Source organism: Mytilus edulis, chromosome 2 (genome assembly GCF_963676685.1).
Source record: "Mytilus edulis chromosome 2, xbMytEdul2.2, whole genome shotgun sequence".
Lineage (NCBI taxonomy): Eukaryota > Metazoa > Mollusca > Bivalvia > Mytilida > Mytilidae > Mytilus > Mytilus edulis.
The window spans coordinates 103,688,646-103,714,325 of record NC_092345.1 but is presented as its reverse complement, the minus strand read 5'-3'; the positions used below and the strand labels follow the sequence as shown (position 1 = coordinate 103,714,325).

General features: G+C 33.0%; 1 protein-coding gene across 3 annotated transcripts in view; it reads left to right on the top strand.

Annotated features, from left to right (window-relative positions):
• LOC139513748 (calcitonin gene-related peptide type 1 receptor-like) overlaps positions 1-25,680 on the top strand; it is a 53,771-nt gene that overhangs the window by 13,921 nt on the left and 14,170 nt on the right. For 2 of the 3 annotated variants that reach the window (XM_071302528.1, XM_071302526.1), the window contains exon 1: positions 15,364-15,502. The exons of the other annotated variant lie outside the window; for it this stretch is intronic. The gene's annotated coding sequence lies outside the window, so the exon portion shown is untranslated. Of the gene's footprint in view, positions 1-15,363; positions 15,503-25,680 lie in introns of those variants that run through there. 3 annotated transcript variants of the gene reach the window in all.

The following is a 25,680-nucleotide window of genomic DNA, read 5'->3' as shown; positions in this document are numbered from 1 at the left end:
CGGGGAAATGCGAGGCTGTGCCTCGCATTTTCCCCGTTTCGGGCCGAATCCTTATATCGTTGATATGGCAAGTCAATGCACTATTATTGTCTTTATACTGCAATCTAGAAAAAACATTTTCAATTTTTGTTTATTGTGTTATTGTTATTTTTTTTATTTAAATATTGGGAAAAATCCCCCTTTAAAAAGGCCTCATATCACACAGACGGAGAAATATAAAACACGATGAAATGTACATCATTACCGCAATCAATGATGAACGAATTCGTTGCAGACTAAAATATCAGCAATAAGCATAAAACATAATGAATTATAGGTTGCAAACAAAAAAATATTAATAAGTAAAATATGTTTACCCAAAAATTGCAAAAGAAACAAGTTTGAGTCGTTAAACACATCATTGTTTACATTGGAAACAAGAACAGGTTGAAGAGGTCGTATGAATAATTAAATATAATTTCGACAATTTCTATTTAAATATTCATGAGGAAAAGTGATATCAGGTCAGTGACTGTATATGGCATAGCATATACAGTCAACGAATTTTGACTGCTCAAATAGAACGAGTGCAGTATAAATCTGTATATTATACAGATATCGCTTTAAAGCTCCACCCACTGCCGGACTGAGTATTGTTTAACATTTTAACCTGCGTGACCTCAGAATATATATTGCAGTCGCATTCCAATTACGTATTAGTTACGAACTAACGATTTCTTTTATACGTTCTGTTTGTTTTCAAAAATTTCTTTAAAGCAATAAGAATCACATTAATGTTCTGATAACATACACACATGAACAGCAGTCTTTTCTACGATGACAACTATCGATTTCAAAACTTGAATGTGTATGAATGTGTAAAAAAAAACAACCATGTCAATTTCAGCATGCATGTTTAGTGAATGTCGAGTCTGAAGCGTAGGACAACTCGTACACTCCTGTTTCAAATTGGACAATATTTTGTTATTGTTTACTGTTGAAATTAGTTGTTATGTTAAAATAGATAATTATTTACCTTTAGCGCTGTATTATTGTTGACCATTCGAGATGTGTGTTTGTGTCTTTCAAAACACAAATAATATACAGAATTAATTGCAGGATAAAGACAATAACTGTTACGTGTCTTTAAATATCAGCTATATTTGTACTCGGCTCGAAACAGGTGTAGTAGCTCGCTAAAGCTCGCATACACCTTGTTTCCTAGCCTCGTACACATACAGTTGATATTTAAAGACACTAAACAATTGTCTATATACCCGATGCAAAGAATAGTATCATAAGCAATGCTATTACTGTTATCTATAATTGACAAACATGTTTTCTTTGTGCCTAGGTTTTGTACGACGATAAAAAAAAAAAAAAAAAAAAAAAAAAAAACACTACATACATAACCATAACTCGCCGGTCAACAGAAGTTTTCCACCGTTATTTCGCTACTAGTTGTAGTATCTATCCATTGTTTGTGTTTATTTGCTGGTTTATATTTGTCAAATAAATGAAGTGAAAAAAAGTAATCTCATTTACCAGAAAACATATATGTATGTAAATCCCTTGTAATCCCCTTAAAGTTCTTTGAGAGTCATTTATAAATAATTCATGACAAACATTCTAATTTTAAAAATATCATGTTTAAGCGCCTTTACAGACATTCTTAAGCATACGGTCTTAAACATTTGCGAAATACAAGAATAGAGCAAAGCGATTACATGCTGAACTTAATTCTTATGCATTGTGACACTTTTCTGTGAAAGCCTAGAAAGTCATTCGAGATGCTAAATTCGAAATTGAATAACTAAATTTTGTACGAAACGTACGGATATAAAAATAAATAACTAAAAGGCTTTACATACATTTAACAGAGATATTTCATTGCTATCATATTCTGTAGATGACTGTTAATATAAAACAAAAGACAATTGCCTAGCATAAAAGAACTTACATTAAAACTAAGTACAAAGAAGCTATTAACCCTGACTATCATTACGTTTTAATAGATAACAAAAATACAGTTAAAAAACCATACATGTACAACAAAGAGAAACAAAACGATAAGCCACGTAATCAAGTACCATTCTCAAATCAGAAACCTCGTAATGTCAATATTTTTATATTTATGTATATGTCCTAAAGTCATTTAGTGTAAATGGCAGATTCTTATAGTCCTTGTTGAACTTGGTCACCAATTTTCTAGACCCGGTGCAAATAGAGCTCATCAAATGATAAAGATTAAGACACCATGTTTATTTCTAGAAAAATGAATTTAATCCTTTTGATTCCCAATGATGTAGCTGGAACCTAATGATATTGCGCTTGCATATATCTCAATGAAAGCAACATAGAGTTTACATAGACAAAGAATGTAGTTTCAGCAATGAGGACTATCGAAGTATAAATCAATGAAAATATTCGAACTAACAAAACACATCAAGTATTGAATTTATATGAAATATCAGTAGATGATGCTCAACTAGTGCTGACAAAAAAATAATGCTGGACGTAGCATATAATTCATAAACCTGACAATAAAATCATTCTGTCACGTGTAAAACGTGTAAACAGAAGCATCGCGTTGTGTGCTCATACATGATTTTTAACAATGTTGCAGTCAAATCTCATATTATGAGTTTTTTTGTTGTGCTATCAAAATTATGTAGTTGTTGTTTTGACCATGGTTTATTGTATCGTCTACTGCCTGTATATAAAATGAGTCCAATGAAATTCGCGTGAGATAAGCGAATTTGGGTTGGGAAACAAAATAGTTGTGTTTTATTTCAAATGGTTCATTAGGTTTGAAGTAGTATTTATTTATAACTCTTTTCTAAATTAGATTATCGTAATTAATTAAATATGCTTTATATTTTTTTCTTTGAATTTAATCATAAACGAATATATTGTTTGATTTTCTTTCAACACCTAAAAAGCAGACGCAATCCATCAATTGTCTGCTTGATACCATACTTGTGTTTTATTACTTGGACTTATGGGGTTCTACATAACATCAAATAATATTAGAAGCTTTTCCATAATGAAATTATTCAGTCTTGTATAAATTCATCAGGAAAAAAATGATGAATGAAAACAGTAGAAATCTAATAAATCAAAGCATCATACTGATTTGGTGACCACTAAACAAGATACTTTAGTAGATATTCCAGTACACGAGGTTTTTTGTCATAACACAAATTAAATAAACGAGGAAATACATGAAGAGCAATTATTTGTGCGTGAAAGTTGGAAAAAAATGCGTCGATTCTTTCAAAATAAGTTTATTTTTATCGATGATATAGTCTGGTACTCATAAGTCAAGAAGGTCACCATAAACATGTTATAAATCAGATCCATCACAATTTTTGACTTAAGGTTTGCGAAAAACTCTTTCCCAGAATCGTTATTTTTTTTAATGTTAACAGCACCGTATACAAATGTACATAGAGTACAAGAGTTTTTATAACATAAACTTCTTCATCATCGATGACTTTTAGTTTTATGCTTTTCATTATACATGTATGTCTTTATAAAGTGCTGAGTAAGAATGAAATTGTGTTCAATATTTACTTTGCTGAGCGACTTTGGTGTAACTTTAAATTATATAACGTAAAAATAAACTCAAACAAGAATTAATTTGAATTATCAGCAGGTGGGAACAGAAACACGAACTTCGAATTAACCAGAAAGTTTATACATATGTCAACATATATCAAGCGCACTCAGTTATGAACGATAGCCACAGAGTTCAGTTAATACGATTGATATCTATTAAGGAAACATGTTACAAAATGGGCTGTTATTTAGTCATTTTATTTCATATTCATACTTTATTCAATACAGAGATCAAAAGTGTAGACTTTGTATTAGTATTGATCAGCAAGTGTAATCGCATTCAGTTGTAAAATTGACAAATTCAAACGTTTATGTATAAAAACGATCTTTAGTACTATTACAAGTAAGAGCAATGATAATTGTAAGTGTACTTCAAAGGATTATTCTACTTGAGAACAAACATGACCATGTAAAAGTAAGTTTTCATATACCAAATGTAGATCTTATTGAAATGTATAGGACATGATTATTTGCTAAGAATTTTAAATATTTTATAACATTCAATTACTGATGCATTCAAAACAATAATAGATATGATATGATATGATGTCAATCTGACAACTATAATTTTTGACCGAAGGTTACAAAAGGTAAAAAAAAAACGGGAACAAGCTGTCCATAAGACTAACACTAATGTCAAAGACGTGAACAATTTAGATCAACGAATTTATTACCAAAAATACCCACTCAGATGGAACAATGAAAACCAACAGGTCGATATCATGCAAGAATCAATGTATATTTTTTGAGATTTTTTTTGCAAAGATTCATCATAATGCAATACAATTTCAGTAGCTAGGTTTGAGGGCAATGCTTCACAAATTGAAATGCTATTATATTCGAAGTTTTATATGATAAACTAGTACATATATAAAACGGAGAAATGTGCGCTATATGTCGATTGCCGCTATTTCACGAAATTATCCTTTGATCTTACTAATTATCTTTCTAAGCACAGTAAAGTGATATGAAAAATTATTGCTAGAAACTAAGGGCGCACATGTCATTGCCAATGCATTTTACACTGTGATAAAATAGCGAAAAACAAATTATCATTGGTTATCCCAACTCGATTACTTTTCTCACTTTCACCGTACCGGCTCAAATCAACCAAATCAATCAATGACCAACGATAATCTATAATTCACACATTGGTACCAGGGGATTATCAGATTTATCCAATTGATATAGTTAAGTTATCGAATTTTGAAGGCAGAGCCTCGGCCTCGAGATTGGATAAATCCGATAATGTACGAGTACTTAAGGTTAATCAACGAGCCGATAGCCTAGAGATGATTATAGCCCTTGAACTGATATCACCTTAACGAAAATAAATTTAACTAGATTCCACAAAACAGTTATATATGTGCCAATATCATTATAAGTTAGAACGACACCCTAGGGAAGTCCACCAAAATCCGTATCAAAACATTGTATATAATCTTAATGGATTTAATAGTGTATTCGACCTTTTAAAGTTCTATTGGGAAATGTATATCTATAAATTTCTAGGATTTTTATGACACAGAGAAATGTATTTTTTAACTTTAAATGTGTCTAATAAATCAAACGTATTACAGTTAATCCAAAGCATTACATGATAAACAGGTCTCCTTTGTCGAAAAAGCTTCTAATATACTATCAAAGTGTACGTCTTATGTCGTTTACAAAAATTTCATGGACTTTTGACTGATCAGTAAATTCCCTAAAATCCGTTTTTTCCTTCTATGAATTTTGAAAGTTTGAAATCAACAGACAGCTAAATTGTATTACACTCATTTTATAATCTTTTTCATCTAAAATTCAGCTTTTATGTTCCTCTTTGTCTATGATAGATTAAGTAATGCGTTTGTTAATTTATTTTTTGTTATAATTTTTATCTTTTTATTTCGACAGCTGCAAGGTAGATGAAGATGATAATCAGATATCAAATCAAACATACCAATGTATCTTCTCCATAATATCTTTGAACACCCCATGGCTCTACCCTTATTATATCTAGTAGAACCCGACGGCTATGTTCTCATTAACTCCTTTTTATAATTGTACGTTATCTGTATAAAGTAACAATCTCCTTTAAAGTCTTCCCTTGTGTAAGATTCTTTGAACTATCATTCATAGTTTATAATCTAACGATTCTCTCCATGTAAACTCTTTACCGTGACTGTATCCCGCAATTCTGTCGTTGGTATAAATATAGCTCATTGGTAAGTCAGCGATACAGATCGTATCGAATACATTTATTGAATATTAATGATATTAACGAATAATTCTAACGTGAAAGCAGCTATCGAATAATCGTAAGATAAAATAATTCTAGTCGTAAGAACGTGAAAGTAGCTAGTCGTATTATTCTAGTCGAAAGAATGTACAAGTAGCTAACGAATATTTCAAGTCGTATAATTCTAGTCGTAAGAACGTGAAAGAAGCTAACGAAGTTTTCAAGTCGTATAATTCTAGTCGTAAGAACTTACAAGTAGCTAACGAAGTTTTTAAGTCGTATTATTTTAGTCGAAAGTATGTACAAGTAGCTAACGAAGTTTTGAAGTCGAATTATTCTAGTCGAAAGAATGTACAAGTAGCTAACGAAGTTTTCAAGTCGTGTTATTCTACTCGTAAGAACGTAGAAGTAACTAACGAAGTTTTCAAGTCGAATTATTCTAGCCGAAAGTATGTACAAGAAGCTAACGAAGTTTTCAAGTCGTATTATTCTAGTCGTAAGAACGTAGAAGAAGCTAACGAAGTTTTCGAGTCGTATTGTTCTAGTCGTAAGAAAGTACAAGTAGCTAAGAAGTTTTCAAGTCGTATAATTCTAGTCGTCAGAATGAAACAAATAGCTAAAGAAGTATTTAAGTCGTTTTATTCTAGTCGTAAGAATGGACAAGTAGCTTACCACATGTGGAGTAGGATCTGCTTACCCTTCCGGAGCACCTGAGATCACCCCTAGTTTTTGGTGGGGTTCGTGTTGTTTATTCTTTAGTTTTCTATGTTGTGTCATGTGTACTATTGTTTTTCTGTTTGTCTTTTTTCATTTTTAGCCATGGCGTTGTCAGTTTGTTTTAGATTTATGAGTTTGACTGTCCCTTTGGTATCTTTCGTCCCTCTTTTACGAATTATTCAAGTCGTATTATTCTAGTCGTAAGATATAACACACAACCAGCTATCAAATATTTCTAGTCGTAAGAAATTACGCACAAACAGCTATCAAACATTTCAAGTCGTAAAAGATAAAACGTACAAGCAGCTCACGAATAATTCTAGTCGTAAGATAAACCGTACAAGTTGATAACGAACAAGAAGTAATTGTAACAGGATGCTGTTACGAAGTCTCCCAAACAAAGCTCCCATAACTCGCCATTCATATGGTCCCATGTTCATTTGATTTGATTTTTTGTCCCATACAAGAATATATATGGCTTACGAGTGGGGATCTCCACCATTTACAAGTATTCAAACAGCAGGGGATGGTGATGACCCCCAGGGACTTTACCTACATTTCATTTGATTTGTTTCATTGTCCCATACAAGAATATATATGGTTTAGGGGTGGGGAGGTTGACCGTTTACAAGTTTTCAAACAAGAGGGGGTGGAGTGACCCCCTAGGGACTTCCCTTTTATTTCATTTTATTTGTTTTATTGTCCCCTACAAGAATATATATGGTTTAGGGGTGGGGATCTGGACCGTTTACAAGATAATAGCACATTTTCAAATTGAACGGGGTGTGGAGGACCCCCGGGGACTTCCCTTTTATTTCATTTGATTTGTTTTATTGTCCCATACAAGAATATACATGTTTTAGGGGTGGGGATGTTGACCGTTTACAAGTTTTCAAACAAGAGGGGGTGGGGTGACCCCCTAGGGACTTCCCTTTTATTTCATTTCATTTGTTTTATTGTCCCCTACAAGAATATATATGGTTTAGGGGTGGGGATCTGGACCGTTTACAAGATAATAGCACATTTTCAAATTGAACGGGGTGGGGAGGACCCCCGGGGACTTCCTTTTAATTTCATTTGATTTGTTTTATCGTCCCATTCAAGAATATATGAGGTTTAGGGGTGGGGATCTGGACCGTTTACAAGATAAAAGCATTTTCTCAAATTGAAGGGGGTGGGGATGACCCCCCAGGGACTCCCCCTATATTTCATGTGATTTGTTTTATTGTCCTTTAATCATTTCTGAAGACTACTTGTATCTATCACTTACAGTTTTCAAGTTATATTCATTTGAAAATTTTAGAAAATAAAATCCCATAGGGTTCTATAGTAAACCCCTCCCTTCTTTCTGCCCCCCAAAATACCCCTTAATAGACCCCAATGCACAAACAAAAGATCGATGGCTCACCTAAACATATTAGTCTTACATTCTATGAAACCCTAAGTTAATCTGACCAAGGGTTTTTGAGAAACGCTGCGGACAAGTTCATTTTTAATGTGGCGGAAGAAAAAGAAAAAGAAGAATAATAAAAATAACTAGATTTGCCATTGCAAGCAATAGCGGATGGCACCCTTCCCCAATTGCCAGGCGAGCGGCAGCCATTTAGAAAATTCCAAAGTCAAAGAGTGTATTTACACATGCAAATTATCATTTTTGAAAAGTTTCATTAAGTTTGGAGCATTTTGATAATTTGGACATTTTTGCTTTTTCCATGGTTACGGCGGCCATTTTGAAATTTCCAACTTTAAAATGAAACTCTGCCAATGCCAGTTACCATTTCTGTAAAGTTTCATCCAGTTTGAAGCATTATTATTTTTTTTAAATGTTTTGCATTGTTTCCATGGTAACAAAAGCCATTTTGGAAATTCCAACTCCAAAAGCCACATCTGCCAAGGTTGCTCATCGTTACTGTGAAGTTTCATAAAGTTTGGAGTATTTTGATATTTTTGAAAATTTTGGTGTTGTTTCCTTGGCAACATAGTAGTTCCAATAAGTACGAAAATCATCCAACACCTGTATATGGCTGGCACCTACATTGTGTTAAAATATAAGGATTCTGAGTTGAAGCATCTCTAAATTATTCCCCAAAACCAAAAAGTGAATTTTTTCACAGTTGTTCTATTTCCATGGTAACGGCGGACATCTTGAAAGTGCCAACCCCAAAAAGCAAATCTTCACATGGTGGTTAACATTATGGTATAGTTCCATCTTCTTTGGTCCATTTATATTAGAGTTCCAGACTGGACAAAAAAGTGTGGAAGAAAAATAATAAAGATAAAAAAAACAAAAAGAAACGTAGAATAACAATATGTCACCCAAACTCCGTTTAGGGTGCCATAACTAGAATTGCCATTGCAAGCAATAGCGGATGTCACCCTTCCCCTATTGCCACTAAGCTGCAGCCTTTTGAAAACAATTTAACAGTGAATGCAGATCAACGCATTGCGATATATCCGTCTGTAAATTTTCAGTACATTTTGAGCATTGTCAAAAGTTTCACATTTCTTTTGTTTCCATGGCAACGGCAGCCATTTTGAAAATTCTGAAGTCAAAAGTCTCATCTATACATGCCAGTTAACAATAATATTAAGTTTCATCAAGTTTGGAGCATTTCGAAAATATTTGACATTTTTGCAGTTTCCATGGCAACGGTGGCCATTTTGGAAATTCCACCTTCAAAAGTTTGATGCAGTGTTGACAGTCAACAATCATATTAAGTTTCATCAATTTTGGAGCATTTTGAAATTTTTGAAATATTTGATCCTGTATCCATGGTAACAGAGTAGTTCCAATGATTGTCAAAATCAATCAAAACCTGTATATAGTGGATAACTATATTGTGTAAAAATGTGATGATTTTAAGTTCAAGCATACCAAAGTTATTCACCAAACCCGGAAGTTTTTGGAGCATTTTGACCTTTTTGCATTGTTTCCATGGAAACGGCAGACATTTTGGAAATTCCAACGCCAGATTCCACATGTACCAAAGTTGCTCATCGTTATGTTAAAGTTTCAAAAAATTTGGAGCATTTTCATATTTTTGAAATTTTTGGTGTAGTTTCCATGGCAACATAGTAGTTCCAATGATTGCCAAAATCATCCAAAACCAGTATATGGGTGGCACCTGCATTGTATTAAAATATGATGATTCTGAGTTTAAGCATCTCTAAATTATTCCAAAAAAACAAAAAGTGGAATTTTTCACAATTGTTCCGTTTCCATGGAAACGGCAGCCATTTTTTATGGTCTTAGACCCTACTGCAACCCGCAATTTTGTGTTCCCTATTATACTTAACTATCATTAAGATTGGTTCCATTGGCTCCGAGAAAAGTGGCGGACAAAATAGTTGGCAGAATAATAATAACTAGAATTGCCATTGCAAGCAATAGCGGATGTCACCCTTCCCCCCATTGCCACTAAGTTGCAGCCATTTCAAAATGGTTTAACAGTGAATGCACACATATGCATGGCAATACATCTTTCTATAAATTTTCAGTACATTCAGAGAATTTAAAAAAAAATCACATTTCTGCTGTTTCCATGGCAACAGCAGCCATTTTGAAAATTTCAAAGTCAAAAGTCTCATCTGTACTTGCCCGTTAACAATAATATCAAGTTTCATTAAGTTCAAAGCATGTTGAGAAATTTTGACTTTTTTGCAGTTTCCATGGCAACGGTGGCCATTTTGGAAATTCCAAAGTCAAAAGTCTCATCCAGACTTGCCAGTCAACTATCATATTAAGTTTCATCAATTTTGGAGCATTTTGAAATTTTTGAAATTTTTGACACTTTGGCTGGTTTCTATGGTAACAGATACCATTCCAAATTTCTAATGGCAGATACCACATTGGTACATGGGAGGGAACATACCATCAAAATTTCAATGGATTTGACCTACCATTTTAAGAAAGTAAATGCCACTTTAAGGTTTTTGAAGCATTTTTACCATTCTTGACTTGTTTCCATGGTAACGACAGACATTTTTGAAATTCCAACACCAAATTGCACATCTACCAATGTTGCTCATCGTTACTGTGGAGTTTTATTAAATTTGGAGCATTTTGATATTTTGGAAATTTTTGGTGTAGTTTCCATGGCAACATGATAGTTCCAATGATTGCCAAAATCATCCAAAAGAAGTATATGCCCGGCACCTACATTGTATCAAAATATAATGATTCTAAGTTTAAACAACACCAAATAATTCATTAAAACCAAAAACTGGAATTTTTCACAATTGTTCCGTTTCCATGGTAACGGCAGCCATTTTTATGGTCTTAAGACCTACTGCAACTCGGAATTTTGTGTTCCTCATTATACTTAACTATCATTAAGATTGGTTCCATTGGCTCCGAGAAAACTGCCGGACAAAATAGGTGGAAGAATAATAATAATAATACAGAAAAAGAAACAGAGGAAAAGCAATATGTCACCCGACATTGTCGATCGGGTGACATAATAACAAAGAAACAGAGGAAAAGCAATATGTCACCCGACATTGTCGATCGGGTGACATAATAAGAACTGAGCAAAAACAATAAGTCTCCAAACTTTGTTTGGGAGACTTAAATATTCTAGTCGTACTATATAACGTACTTAAGGAATGACTTAAAAATGTGGTGCACACTGAATAAACCGCGGACCCGGTTATTTTAAAGTGTGCACCCCATTTTTTATGTTATTTCGAATAGACAGAAAACATATTACAGTCATATTTTAAAATTTATTTCTTAATTCCATTTTAAGGATGTTCGCTACTCTATTAAAAAATAACAAGCTTTTTAAAATAGATATAGGAAGATGTGGTGTGAGTGCCAATGAGACAACTCTCGACATCCAAATAACAATTTATAAAAGTAAACCATTATAGGTCAATGTACGGTCTTCAACACGGAGCCTTGGCTCACACCGAACAAAAAGCTATAAAGGGCCCCAATATTACTAGTGTAAAACCATTCAAACGGGAAAACCAACGGTCTAATCTATATAAAAAACGAGAAACGAGAAACACATATAAATTACATAAACAAAGGACAACTACTGTACATCAGATGCCTGACTACGGACAGGTGCAAACATTTGCAGCGGGATTAAACGTTTTAATGTTGCCAAACCTTCTCCCTTTTTCTGAAACAATAGCATAACATCACAACATAGAAAACCACACGATAAAATACCAATTGGAAGTCTTAACTCAAAAAAAGTAAATTAACACTCTATGAACGAATGAATTTGATCTGCGATACCTTAATGCAAATGCACAGTTAATAAAATATTAGGCACAAACATACAAGGCCAAAAAGCAAACAAAAAAGTCTAAACAAAGCCATGACAAAACACCACCGCGAAATATTTAACCCTTCGAAAATAATCACTTTTGAAAAAAACGGTAAAAGACTGTTATGAGTTGATAGTATATAAATAGAGAAACTGAAAGATCAGAAAAAATGGGGGGTCCGTGTGTTTGTTTTCCAGATATAAACCATTGAAAATTTGGCGGGACATAATTATCTCTAAATTTTTTATACATTTAACATTGGCACCTTTTTTGTTTTTAAAAAAAACTATGAAAAAATAACAAGAATTTTTAAGATTTTGAAACATGGCTTTTTAAAGTTTATGTAATAAAAATTATGATAAGAAAAGAAGGGGTTATTGGGCAAAACTTTTTAAAAGCAACACATGGATAAAACCAGAGGAATCCTAAAATCTGACAAAAATTTAAAAATTGAGGAGAAACATCCTGAAACCGGAATGAATCATGACAAAACGTTAATGACGTCACGGTCACATGACACAATTATGTCTCTTTATAAAGCTAATAATGTTTCTTCGTATTTAAACATCAGTGGCTTTCAAATTTTGTGTTTGAGCGTTTGTCATGAATGCTAGTCCAGGAAACAACTTCGGACGAATGAAATTCATGAAATCATGAAATATTATATTCATTTAGGACTGGGTTGACACTACTGCTGGTTCACAGTTAGTTCCTTGTGGTATCATCAACTCCGTAGTTAGTGCTTCCGTATTGTCATGCCTGTTTACATATTCTTATCAATTAACCAATCGAATAAGAAATGATTCAGACAAAAAGTGGTTCGAAATCCCTCATAGGATACATTCACGATTATTTTTTCACTTCAAAACATTTTAGGTAGAGACCGGTCGTGTTACTTTTATCAAAACACATTGACGAGTCATATCTAGTGATTCCCCATTATGTGAAAGCTGATACAAATGTCACTAACAATTGGTACATTCTATAATCCTAAATTCGCCAAATGTGAAAGTATATAATGTAATGTTTAATGACTTTCTTGTTTCTAGTTATTTAGAAAAAAATAAAATAAAACTCATCAAAGATACTAGGCTAATAATTTGGTACGCCAGACGCGCGTTTGTTATTGCATAAACATTTTGTACATATAATAAAACACGCTTAAAGTATACGAATAATGCAATTGTTATCCATTCTTACATTCTATGAGGTTGCATAATATATATACACAAAGTTATAGTTAATTTCATTTCTTTTCTCTGTTTATTCGCCTTGCTTTGTGTTCATATTAATGTCCCGAGTGTAACATTTGAAACTTATTTATGAAATATATAAAAGCAAAATACTGTTTACTGGAACTATCAAACGAAAGACATCAGAAGTTAACATGGACGAACCAGGTCGTGGACGATCAAGTAATAGTCATAGTTTCGATGTACTTTTCATTTTTGTTTTGAACTGTAGTACGCAAAGACTTAGAGCATGATCATACAATAATAAATAAATTCTTCGCATCGACATGTAAACTTCTGAATTTGTTCGAATAATTACCTTTTTTCAATCAAATTGTCATAAAGTATGCAATGTCTAGTTCAATTTTTGATAACTGCATTTTAAGTGATGTATGTTATCATTTATATCATTATTATCAATTTAACAACTAGTAAAGATATCTTGTTTTGGATGCTATCAGAATGCCACAAGAACCAACAGTTAACTTCTACATAGTGCAATCAAACTGTTTGTTTTAACCTTTAGGCGCGTTTGTTTTTCCCCTTACATATACTTGACGAACAAGGGTGTGTTTCTTATATAAATCGCTTTAGCAGGGTTATAACAAGGACAATTGACACCATACAAGTTTTATTCTCAACACCACGAAACGTTTACCAATGTGATGTGTCAGTGGTTCAACTCCCAAATCTCTTGAGTTCGCTGTCTTCAATCTTCAGATACCAGAATAGTTGCGCGGTGACGCTCCTTATGAGATTCCCTTTTTTATCTTAGAAATTTGGAAAAAATACTGTTGTCGGCTATTTCTGTCTTTTTACTGGGGCATACTAAATATTTGAAATAATTCACCAGACATTGACATATGTAAAAATCTTCTTGCTACGGTTGACTATGTGTGGTACATCATTAAACACGTGTATGAAATAGGACACAGATAAGTCATTTCTCCACATATGGTCCTGGCTTCATGCAGCGTTCCAATTGATATATGCAATCTTAGTATGAAACGCTCATTTTAATACAAACATTATCCAAAATAGCTGGATTATAGGATGTCTAATGGCTTTTATTTGTAGAAAAGACCACCCTTACCCTTCCAGAACAATAATGATAATAAATAGCTCATATCTTATGTATTTTTATTTTGAAAGTTTGTTTCTGCATACAATAATGAACACCAAGAATTAAATGGGTTTTGAAATTATGGTCACCTTATCTTCTCCTACCCGAAACTAAAGAACATGCTTACGTGACTCGTTCGTTTTGCAAAATGGGTTGTATTAATACGCAATCCAGTACTTCGGCAAGGGGTCGTCGATTCCGATATAGGGGAATATTTCCTTTGTAACAATAAACAAATGAACACACCAATTTTAAATATTTATTTTGAAAGATTTCCGGGTTTTTTTCACTGTTTGTTTGATCGATCATAAAAATTCTTTCATTTTTTATACCTAAACTTTCAGAGTATACAAGGGCATCTATATTTGTAGGGATTTACAACGTAAAAGTTTTGTTTCATACATAATGATACTGTGAACCATATTTATTTTATTGAAAAAAGGCTTTTCCTTTGTATATCCCTGTCAACTTATTAATGCTATAAGGAGGCATTATTGTTCATATGTAACCCTGAAATAAAAACAAAGATACCAATACAAAATTACAATCCAGTTCTCCATACCAGGACACTTTCAGATATCGCATTCATTGCTTCAGAACTTTTGAATACAACAGCAATATCAAACATAAATATTTGAATAGTTTCAGGGACATTTAAAATCACAAGAATTTTAATATCCCAAACGTAAAAATTTAATATAATACCGTAAAGAGTAATGAATGTCAACAAGAAAACTATTTGATTTCTTGATAAGGATATCTTAATTACAACAAATCAAATAAATGTAATTGACTATAAATGTAATCAAACATATTGAACATTGATATGTTTATATTCTGATAACTTCATTTGTCTGACATCTATTCTGTAATATGCTATCGGCGTATTTATCTCAATGAGAATTTGGTCATTGCCAGCATTATGGATATTACAACACTACGAATACAGGAGTCATCTGATGCGAACAATCATCCTTTTAATTTTATCGTATGCGGAAATGGCGTTTGTATAAACTTGCCTCTCTTGTGAAATATTTTTCAAACATTTAACTAAATACCAGCATGTCTTGATATACATTATTGCAATTAAATGCTCGGTTTGCAGATCCTAATCACTCCATAAATCAATACAGTTTACCTTCCGCGATACTCGACTAAAGCTTCGTCATTGACAGATATAAACACGCCTTTATTACACCTTATCGTCCAAAGGCTTTCCTTTGATTCTTTCATATTTAATGAAATCTGTTGAATATAGAAAGATACTTGATAGTGGTTAAGTGTTTTGTACTTTGATAAACAGGATTGTTTCCGTTTTCTTCATCAAAGGTACGTTCAATTTGTTTTAATTGTTACGGTATAAGATGTTCATTCATTTTTTTCAATAGTGTTTTAAAATGCATGTATTCTTTTACAATATGATATTGTATTATATTCGATTTTTTTTTATCATAACTGATGAATTTATATCTTTTTAGCAATAAATTACAAAAACTTACAATAATATATAATATACATCATACATTTATATTTTCTGAGTGGCAATCATATGGGAGGTTATTTGATCATATCTAAGTCTAAGGTCGCAGTATGTTATTTTTGCATTTATAATCAATTTGTAAACGTTGGAAAAAACAGCAACACTGTATATAGTTTGTAGTTTCTAAACTTTCAGTGGCAAATATTTCATATTGGGACTAGTAACTGTTGATTAATTTGTGTCGTATGTTAAAAAAGGTATATTTGAATCAGTATAAATTCTGATGAGCTAGGATTATCTGTACTATTTTATCTGTTTTATACAAATTGGCTGGCTGAGGATAACACTCTTACTACTATTTTAAGGCAAAGCAATATAAGTTTGTTAATAGTAAGACAACAGGTCCAAGGACACAGTTATCGTCCGTTGGTTTTCGTTGTCTACGAATATAATCCTTAGTGTGAACAGTGTATAACTTGCATTTTTTATTTGATACACTTTTTCAATTCATTTCTTGATATTTAATGCATTAAACTATTAAGTAGAGGGATGAAATTACATGTTAAAAAAATGGGTGATGAATCCTTATGTTAAGTAGTGATTTGGTAATGTTAAAAAGGTCAAATTTTATTACGTCTAAAGCTGTCAAACTGAATTTTACACCCCTTAAAACACTATTATCAATAATGACAATATGTTGAGTTAGAGCTGGTAGAAGCTTCTATAATTTTTATATTTTTTGTCCCACTAGTAGTTTGCTACATTGTAAAAATCTTTTCAAGACAGAGCAGGTGCGATTTTTTTAATTTGAATTTATTGTCTAAAAGAAATGCAGTACGAAATAACTGTGTTCTCGGGCCAAGATATTCAATCGTAAAAAAAAAAATAATGGCTGATTTTTTATACAATTCATAAACATATTTGATAAACTTATAGATCAGACCGTTGGTTTTCCCGTTTAAATGCGTTTACACTAGTAATTTTGGGACCCTTTAAAGCTTGTTGTGCAATGTCAACCAAAGCTCCGTGTTGAAAACCGTACTGTGACCTATAATGGTTCACTTTTATAAATTGTGACTCGGTTAGAGAGTTGCACTCATGCCACATCTTCTTATATCTAATATGTAATACACTGATATGTTGGGGTTTTTTTTTAAATAAAGAAACACAAATTTATGAACTTAAATATCTGATTAAATTATCATGAGTTTCTTTCACTTTCTCGATATATATTCATATGTTACCAGAGAAGAAGGTCTCCGCAAGATCATGTTCAGCATTATGCATAATTCTAATAAGGATGTTCATGTCGTATTGAAAATAGAATTGTTATGACCGGAATATTTCAATTGATTGCAACTTCATAATATTGTCCTTCCCGACACATAGTTCATTTTCATTTAGTTGACGTTCCATTGTTTGCATGTACCGAAGTCAAGAGTATTCATGTGTTTAGATTATTGTAAATATTCCGTAGTGCTCTTGTCATTGACAGTACAGTTTAAGTCATCAAAGAATATCTATAAAGCACTGATAAGTTTTGAATTAAGACTTCAACTTTAAACGACTCCATCCCTCTAACATTAAATACGTCTTTAACTTTATGTCATATTTCAATGATTTCAACTAACATTATATGTTAGTATATTATGTATATGTTTCCAGTCCATAAACTTTGATAATTGTTTTTAAATTAATGTTGAAACTCCCCAGGTAAAGTTAATTTGAGGTGGTTTTTACTATTTAGAAAATACCCTGTTGGGTAAGTGCACTCATATATTATATATAACGTATGGTTTGCTTCCTTGATTGATGATTTCGAGAGTACATCATTCAATTCTTATAATTATTCCCTTTGCGGTGTTGACTTTTTTAGATAGCTCTGTCCCTTTCCCTGTTACGATTTGAGTAAGGTTATCACTAATCTTAGTCGCTCAGATGAATAACCCACATTGGATTTGAAACTTAAACTATGACTGTTGAAACAGGATCTGCTTATCCTTCCGGAGCACCTAAGGTCACCCTTAGTTTTGACGGAGTTTATGTTGATCAGTTTTTAGTTTTTAATGTAGTCTTTTGTGAACTTATGGTCTCATTGGCAATCATACGATTTCTACTAATTTATATTGTTAGTCTTGTCCTATTCTTTCTTTTATGTGGTAGTCTCCCGAATGGTGCATTGTGTCTGTCCCTTGTTATCTCCCGAATGGTGCATTGTGTCTGTCCCTTGTTATATCCCGAATGGTTCATTGTGTATGTCCCTTGTTATCTCCCGAATGGAGGATTGTGTATGTCCCTTGTTATCTCCCGAATGGTGCATTGTGTATGTCCCTTGTTATCTCCCGAATGGAGGATTGTGTATGTCCCTTGTTATCTCCCGAATGGTTCATTGTGTATGTCCCTTGTTATCTCCCGAATGGTGCATTGTGTATGTCCCTTGTTATCTCCCGAATGGTGCATTGTGTATGTCCCTTGTTATCTCCCGAATGGAGGATTGTGTATGTCCCTTGTTATCTCCCGAATGGTGCATTGTGTATGTCCCTTGTTATCTCCCGAATGGAGGATTGTGTATGTCCCTTGTTATCTCCCGAATGGTGCATTGTGTATGTCCCTTGTTATCTCCCGAATGGTGCATTGTGTCTGTCCCTTGTTATCTCCCGAATGGTGCATTGTGTATGTCCCTTGTTATCTCCCGAATGGTGCATTGTGTATGTCCCTTGTTATCTCCCGAATGGTGCATTGTGTCTGTCCCTTGTTATCTCCCGAATGGTGCATTGTGTCTGTCCCTTGTTATCTCCCGAATGGTGCATTGTGTATGTCCCTTGTTATCTCCCGAATGGAGGATTGTGTATGTCCCTTGTTATCTCCCGAATGGAGGATTGTGTATGTCCCTTGTTATCTCCCGAATGGTGCATTGTGTATGTCCCTTGTTATCTCCCGAATGGAGGATTGTGTATGTCCCTTGTTATCTCCCGAATGGAGGATTGTGTATGTCCCTTGTTATCTCCCGAATGGTGCATTGTGTATGTCCCTTGTTATCATCAGTCTCTTTTTTAACGGCAAAACTATTTAATTTTTGCTACAGACCGCTTAGTGATGTGAAGTACTTTGCCTATTTACACAGATTAATACAAGATAGAAAATCCTCTCCATAAAAACAGAATATTGGTCTCTGTTGCAATTGCTCTGCCGTTGTCATATTTTAAATATTATACCAGCTTAGATCGGTCAGGACTGTTTATTGGGAGTGTATTTTCACGCAGTTGTTATAACATCTCAACTGTCCGGCACCACCTTTGGAAATTTAAAGTTGTGCCAGTTCACATCGCAAATAACTATTTTTATTTTGGCATATTTTTGTAGTCTTTGCCACGTGTTTGGAAATTTTAAAATTGTACCAGCGGCTGTGATGTTCGCCTAAATTGTAAAAATTTCAAGATTTTGATAGTGTTTTAATTTAAATATATTGACATGATTCATTTGACATCGTGCTATTACCAGGGAAGGATATCTGTTATCCGAAATATCTAACATATTGTTCGTTTAATTGTTTTCTTTGGTGATGTTGTAAAGTGCGATGGTACTCTAAAGTGCGATGGTCACGCTAAAGTGCGATAGTCTACGCTAAAGTACGATGGTGTCTCACGCTAAAGTGCGTTGGTTGTTTGTTCGCTAAAGTACGATGGTGTATCATGCTAAAGTGTGATGGTCCAAAGGGTAAGATTGGAAGTATTAAAACATAGAGGTTTAAAAAGTTTTTTTGCAAAAGCTATTATGCTAAGATATAACATATGAGATAGGCTTTACAATTTACCGGTAGGCGTAAGTAATTGTTTCTAAATTAACAAGTCCGACGAAGTAATAATTGCTATAAAGGTTATTTATGTTTTGCTAATATTATATTTCATGTAAATTAAATTTTTAACAATTCGGAGCGTATTGAATATTTGGATAATTGGTATAGAATGCTGTTCACACAAATGTTACAACCTCCCTAACATTTGTCATTGAAAATCAAAAATTCCTAATTCGTTCATTATCGAAAAATGCAGCATTTATTTGCATAAGCTCAAATCTAAATACAAGAAAAATAATGTTCGCCGAGCTTTCTCCTTTTCCGTATTTTCCTACAATATACAGTACGACTTATGTTTAAGCAGACAATTTATAGTTAACGCATGAGCACATGTATCTCTATTTTACCAACATTACTTTTCATTAAAATCTACAGCATTTTAACGGGGATCACAAAGTAAACGGCCACATAAACAATGATTCGAATGTATCCGTTCGCTTCAAATAGAAGCAGGATAAGTATGCGTATACTGTTTTGTATTTATATAGTAAAATGGTCGACTGTAGGACACAAGTCTTTTTTTCAGCACTCGAAAAAAAATAAACATTGTGATTCAGCCGATAAAAAACGGTTAAATTCAATCAATTACTCGATTACTTGTCATGGACATATGGTGCAAAAATTGTTACACTGAAGTATTGTTAGTACATCTGGAATGTAGTGGAAGTCGTTTTTTAATATAATAATATGTTATAAGAAAATGCCCCGTGTTAAAGGTCATAATTAAAGTTGCATATTTCAATGGACCTCAACATCGACGAGAATCGTCAGATCCAATATTCATCTTCCATAAAGCTGTTGGGTATCTCAGATATGATGATAACAGCTTTTGTTATCTATTTCCAAAGAAAAAAATTAATTACCTTTGCTAAATTTGACAAGTTAAAAGTTAAGGTCAAATTTCGAAAGTTTATGACACGTTTGACTAGAAATTTGAACTATAGAGACTCATGTATGTCTACAGAATTTAAATAAATACTTTTCGACGGTATAATTGCTGTGAAAGACAACATATAAATCATTGTTACAGACAACGTTTAATCTTTGATACATAAGTTTTGTATTTATTGTTATTGTCTTTGAACAAGCTTTCAGTAACTGTGAGTACTCTCCAATCGGTACCGTACACTGTGTCTTAATTCCTTTTGTTGTTTGCTTGAATTCTTTGTGTTAATTTTTATTTTAAGTTAATCAGACTGCCAGTTTTCTTGTTTAATTTGTTAACATTTGTCATTCTGACCTTTATAACTTGCAATGTGGTATGGTGTTATCGTTTTGTTCAAGGCCTAACAGTACCTACAGTAACTGCTACATCTCTTTGTCTCTGATCACCGTGGGTGTTGTCTCATTGGCAAGTCTGCCACACCTTCTTATTTTTTTCATAAAGATTGTGGCGGGGTTTAAGATATGTATGAGTACTCTCCGTACCTCCTAGTCTAAACGTAGACAAAGGTGTCACAGCATAAAAACCACAGTTTATGAGAATTGACAGTTTTAGCTGGGGAACCGTAGCTCTTATTTACTTTTGTTATTTTGTTTACTAATTGCGGACTATATAATATATGCTCTGCAAGTAATAAAAACATATCATAAGGACATAACTGTTACGGTTCCGCAGATATCCCAGTTATTGTAATATAAAAAAGAAGATGTGGTATGATTGCCAATGAGACAACTGTCCACAAGAGACCAAATGATACAGACATTAACAACTATAGGTCACCGTACGGCCTTCAACAATGAGCAAAGCCCATACCGCATAGTCAGCTATAAAAGGCCCCGATAAGACAATGTAAAACAATTCAAACGAGAAAACTAACGGCCTTATTTATATAAAAAAAATGAACGAAAAACAAATATGTACCACATAAACAAACGACAACCGCTGAATTACAGGCTCCTGAAAATTTGTTCAGAGCAAATTCCTAACAATAAAAAAAATAGAACAAAAAAAGAGAGGCAAAAGATATCAAATGGAAATTGAAACTTAAAATTCGATAACAAACTGACAACTTCAGGGAAAACATTTCAATCAGTAAAACTCTAATGGATTTTGAATGTTACACATTAAGGGAACTGTAGTACTGTAAATTACACTTAAGATTGCAATGTCTTTTTTTCTAAATGACCTTTGCATGAATTATACTAAGGAGAAAGTGTCGTAGTTCCTTGTTAAAATTAACTATAGTTCGTATAGTATTTATTAACTTCCGACAACATTAATGGTATTGGTATTACATTGATAATACTGGAGACTGTATAGCACCATATAAGAGGACTTAATTACACTCAATTCGAAAACTCCTTATTCGTGTATATAAAAAAATCAAAGATGAGGCATGCTTGTCAATGAGACAAATCTCCACTGGACACCAAAAGACATAGAAGTTTTCAACGCATCTATAGGACTGAAAGGATGAATGGATGGAGGCGTATAGAAATAGAAACCCAGCAATAATAAAAGCATGCCGCCACAGTGTATTTTGTATTTTGTAAGGCATGATACTTTGATGGGCTTATACGTTCGTATATGACTATAATATATTATCTTCTAGCTGCTTATGAAATGTTCAACACCAAAGTGTAATGTGTATTTTTTATTCTTTTTAGGCACATTTTTCATTAAAGAAATTGCAAATTTGTTGCTTTGTGACCAATTTGAAAAAAAAACAATGTGAAAATTTGGTATTGTTTATATCTGTAAATTATATTTGTTCAGCATCTTCTTTGTTTAAAGAAACTTTTAACTAAAAAAAAAAGAATATATGCTAAATTCACCATGCATTTACACTGCACTATTATTAATATTGTAGAAAAAAATGATATACAAATGCATGAAAATTATATGTACATGTAACTATAATATACAAATACTAATATATAATTATATAACAATAAACCAGAGTATACTGATTTGTATCATTACAATAAAATAGTCTTTACGGTGAGGTTTAATTCCCTGTCATTAATTTATCATTCACGCACTAACCTGTCCCAGAAAAAAAATATAGCTGTTCATTAACCTCACTTTCGGGTGTAAAGATGTGATTTTATTTACTGGAACAAGTGCTTGTCGGACCATCCATAACAACCTGCAGTCAAACATACAAATATAAACTGTCCTTTATGCTGGAAATAAATCATTCATAATCCGCATTTGAAAATGCTTCATACAAAATGCGCTTCGGGCAACGCCTTCACACCTCGAACAAATTTTAAAAGATTGATTGAATGATTGATTAGTATTTTTAAAACACAAAATTCAAAATATGACATGAATAGCAATAATGTGGTCATTTTTATAAATTTCCTGTTTACAAAACTTTGAATTTGTCGAAAAACTAAGAGTTTTCTTATCCCAGGCATAGATTACCTTAGCCGTATTTGGCACAACTTTCTGGAATTTTGGATCCTCGATGCTCTTCAACTTTGTACTTGTTTGGCTTTATAAATCTTTTGATGATCGTCACTGATGAGTCTTAGGTAGACGAAACGCGCGTCTGGCGTACTAAATTATAATCCTGGTACCTTTGATAACTATCACCGTTGGGCTAATTCTTGGCGGTTATAAGTTATAACATATGACAATCGGTTAACCGTTTTGACGTCAGATTCATAAGATTCAACGTTATGACATTGCCAGTGCGTCGTCACATTTGGACGTCGCCAGTGCCAAATTCTGTTGACGTCGTCTTATCAGAAAATTTTTATTTTATTGATTTTAAAACAAGTTCCTAAGTGAACTACATTCTTCGTTTAAAAAAAATGACAAGAAGATACGTTCGATGATAAAAAAAAGTTAACTGACCATTCTTTCCTGTATTCCCCATGGTAAAAAATAAAATCACAAAAAGTTATGAACTACGAGGAAAATTCAAAACGGAAAGTCCCTAATCAAAAGACAAAATCCAAAACTCAACATCACACGAATGGACAACAAATGTAATATTCCTGACTTGGTACATGTATTTTCTTCCTGAGGGACTCTTATTTTCTTTCTATACTGAACTGTATAATAATAAAGAAATTACAAAATGACCAAAGATACTCAGCTTATGATTTTGTAAGGCTCGTATAAGAAAGTAAGAAAATCAAATAAACCCTCGCTACTTTTACTACAGGCCTATTGCGCTCATATTAAAACAAGTAGCTACAGTAAAAAGATTGATTTATTGATGTATTGATTGGTGTTTAACGCAAGTTTCAGCATTATTGTGCTATTGTGTGCCGGTCACTTTTTATGGGTGCATAGAGAAAACAATCGACCTATGGTAGGAACATTGACAATCCTAGTCAATTAAGATTCAAGTCGAGCTCAGCTGCCACGTGCAGTAATCGAACTCACAACTTCGGTGTTGACTGGCTAATGTTTGACTATTGAGGCCCAAGTTAAAACAAAGACAAGGTTGTATTGAAGCAATTAAACTGTGCAGCGTATTGCAGGTTAGCCAATTGTCCTCGGTCGTTTCATTATTTAGACAGAAAAACTTACTTGTAAAAGTCAACTCGACAACCCTTTTCATACATTGCGTAATAACTGAATGTATTTGAATTAAGATTATAATAAATATCATACGCTGTAATCAAATCTATCGTCGACGCTTGTTTGTATTTCCCGGAGATCTGAGATAACTCTGTGCTCCGTGCGATTCCTCGTCAATTGTGTTGGTCTAACCTTATAATACAGTTGTAATAGCAAAATAATTTCCATCCAATTCTTATGAATTTCGTCAAGTTGTAATCATCTGATGCAAATAATCCTTCAAATAAATGAATTTATAACTATCGTTTCAGTACGATATAATTCTGGAATGAATCTTTTTTCCATCTGTTATCAATAAAGAATTAATGTTCTCGTTCGTTCTTTAGCAGAATGGTCTGGAATTTTTTACAAACACTATTACCAATTTCCATTTCTGCCAAATTGTATATATGTTATCTAATAGAACATTGGCCGTATTAGTTTTATCTACCATTCTACATTCATATGTTATTGTAAAATACAAACGCAGATGGAAATTCGACAATCAGACGACCCTAAACCACTCATTCAAATCAGAAATTCTTGTATATCGAATTCCATCTTTTCGAAATCACTGAAACTCGAGCCTTAGGATATTTTTTCAATGATTTTTTTCCTAAATCTCTTTGCATTGTTATAAAGGTCATTTTTTTCTGAAAGAAATAACTTACAAAAATATAAGATAGTGTGATAACTAGAGGCTCGAAGAGTTATGCATAGCTAACTTTATAAATGCTTTGTTCAGGAATGTATGGGATTGCTCTGACGTCTGAAAATCTTTTGGAGCTGGCCTGGGAATTAGAGAAATTGCCAAACCAGACTTGGGGTAGATTTTCTAACCACACACGAAGGATTCATTAAATGTTAATCAAGTAAATTTATTCAGACGCACGAAGTTATTAAGCTTATTTTAGGTACTCTTCTGTATTGACCTTTAAAACCTGTTGATTGTTTTGTTGTTGGTTTGCCGACCAATGTGCATTTACAACACGTCTAGACCTATGCTAACTAAAGTTTGATATCTGGTATTACACGTATTGACATAGCCATATATTATAGCTATCTGGTTTATTTATTGGGCTGAATAGAGCTTGCCATCTACTATAGCTCTCCTAGATTTTTGCTTATGAGATCAATATTTCTTCTGATATAGCTTTACTTTTTTTTAGTGCAACCAACAAAATGTCTTCTAATAGCTAAAATTTTAATCTTGCTTTTTTGCTTTCATACATTGTAGAAGGGTGTATTTTCCCCCCTCATAACCAACATAACTCATAATGGTGTGTTATTTATTAATTGTATATTGCACTATATATTCCTTATTCCCAAGAGCCTTTATTGACAAGTTCAAAGTTGTTCAATAATGTACAATATACCAAATGTCCTTATCTTTATGTATTCTGCCTTTAACACTGTCTGTAATTGAACTAAGTTTAAGATAGTTCCTATGCATGAACAGGTCAAATTGTATTTCTAGATCAGTAGTATTTGCTAAATTTGGTGAAATAAACATGTAAATCCTGAGTTTGTTTTTAAGAATAATTGCTGTACACAAATTGTAAAGAGATCACTGTATAGACATTGATATAAATAGTGTACCGTTCATCAGGTACAGTCTATATATAGTATAGAAAAAAGTAAAATCACAA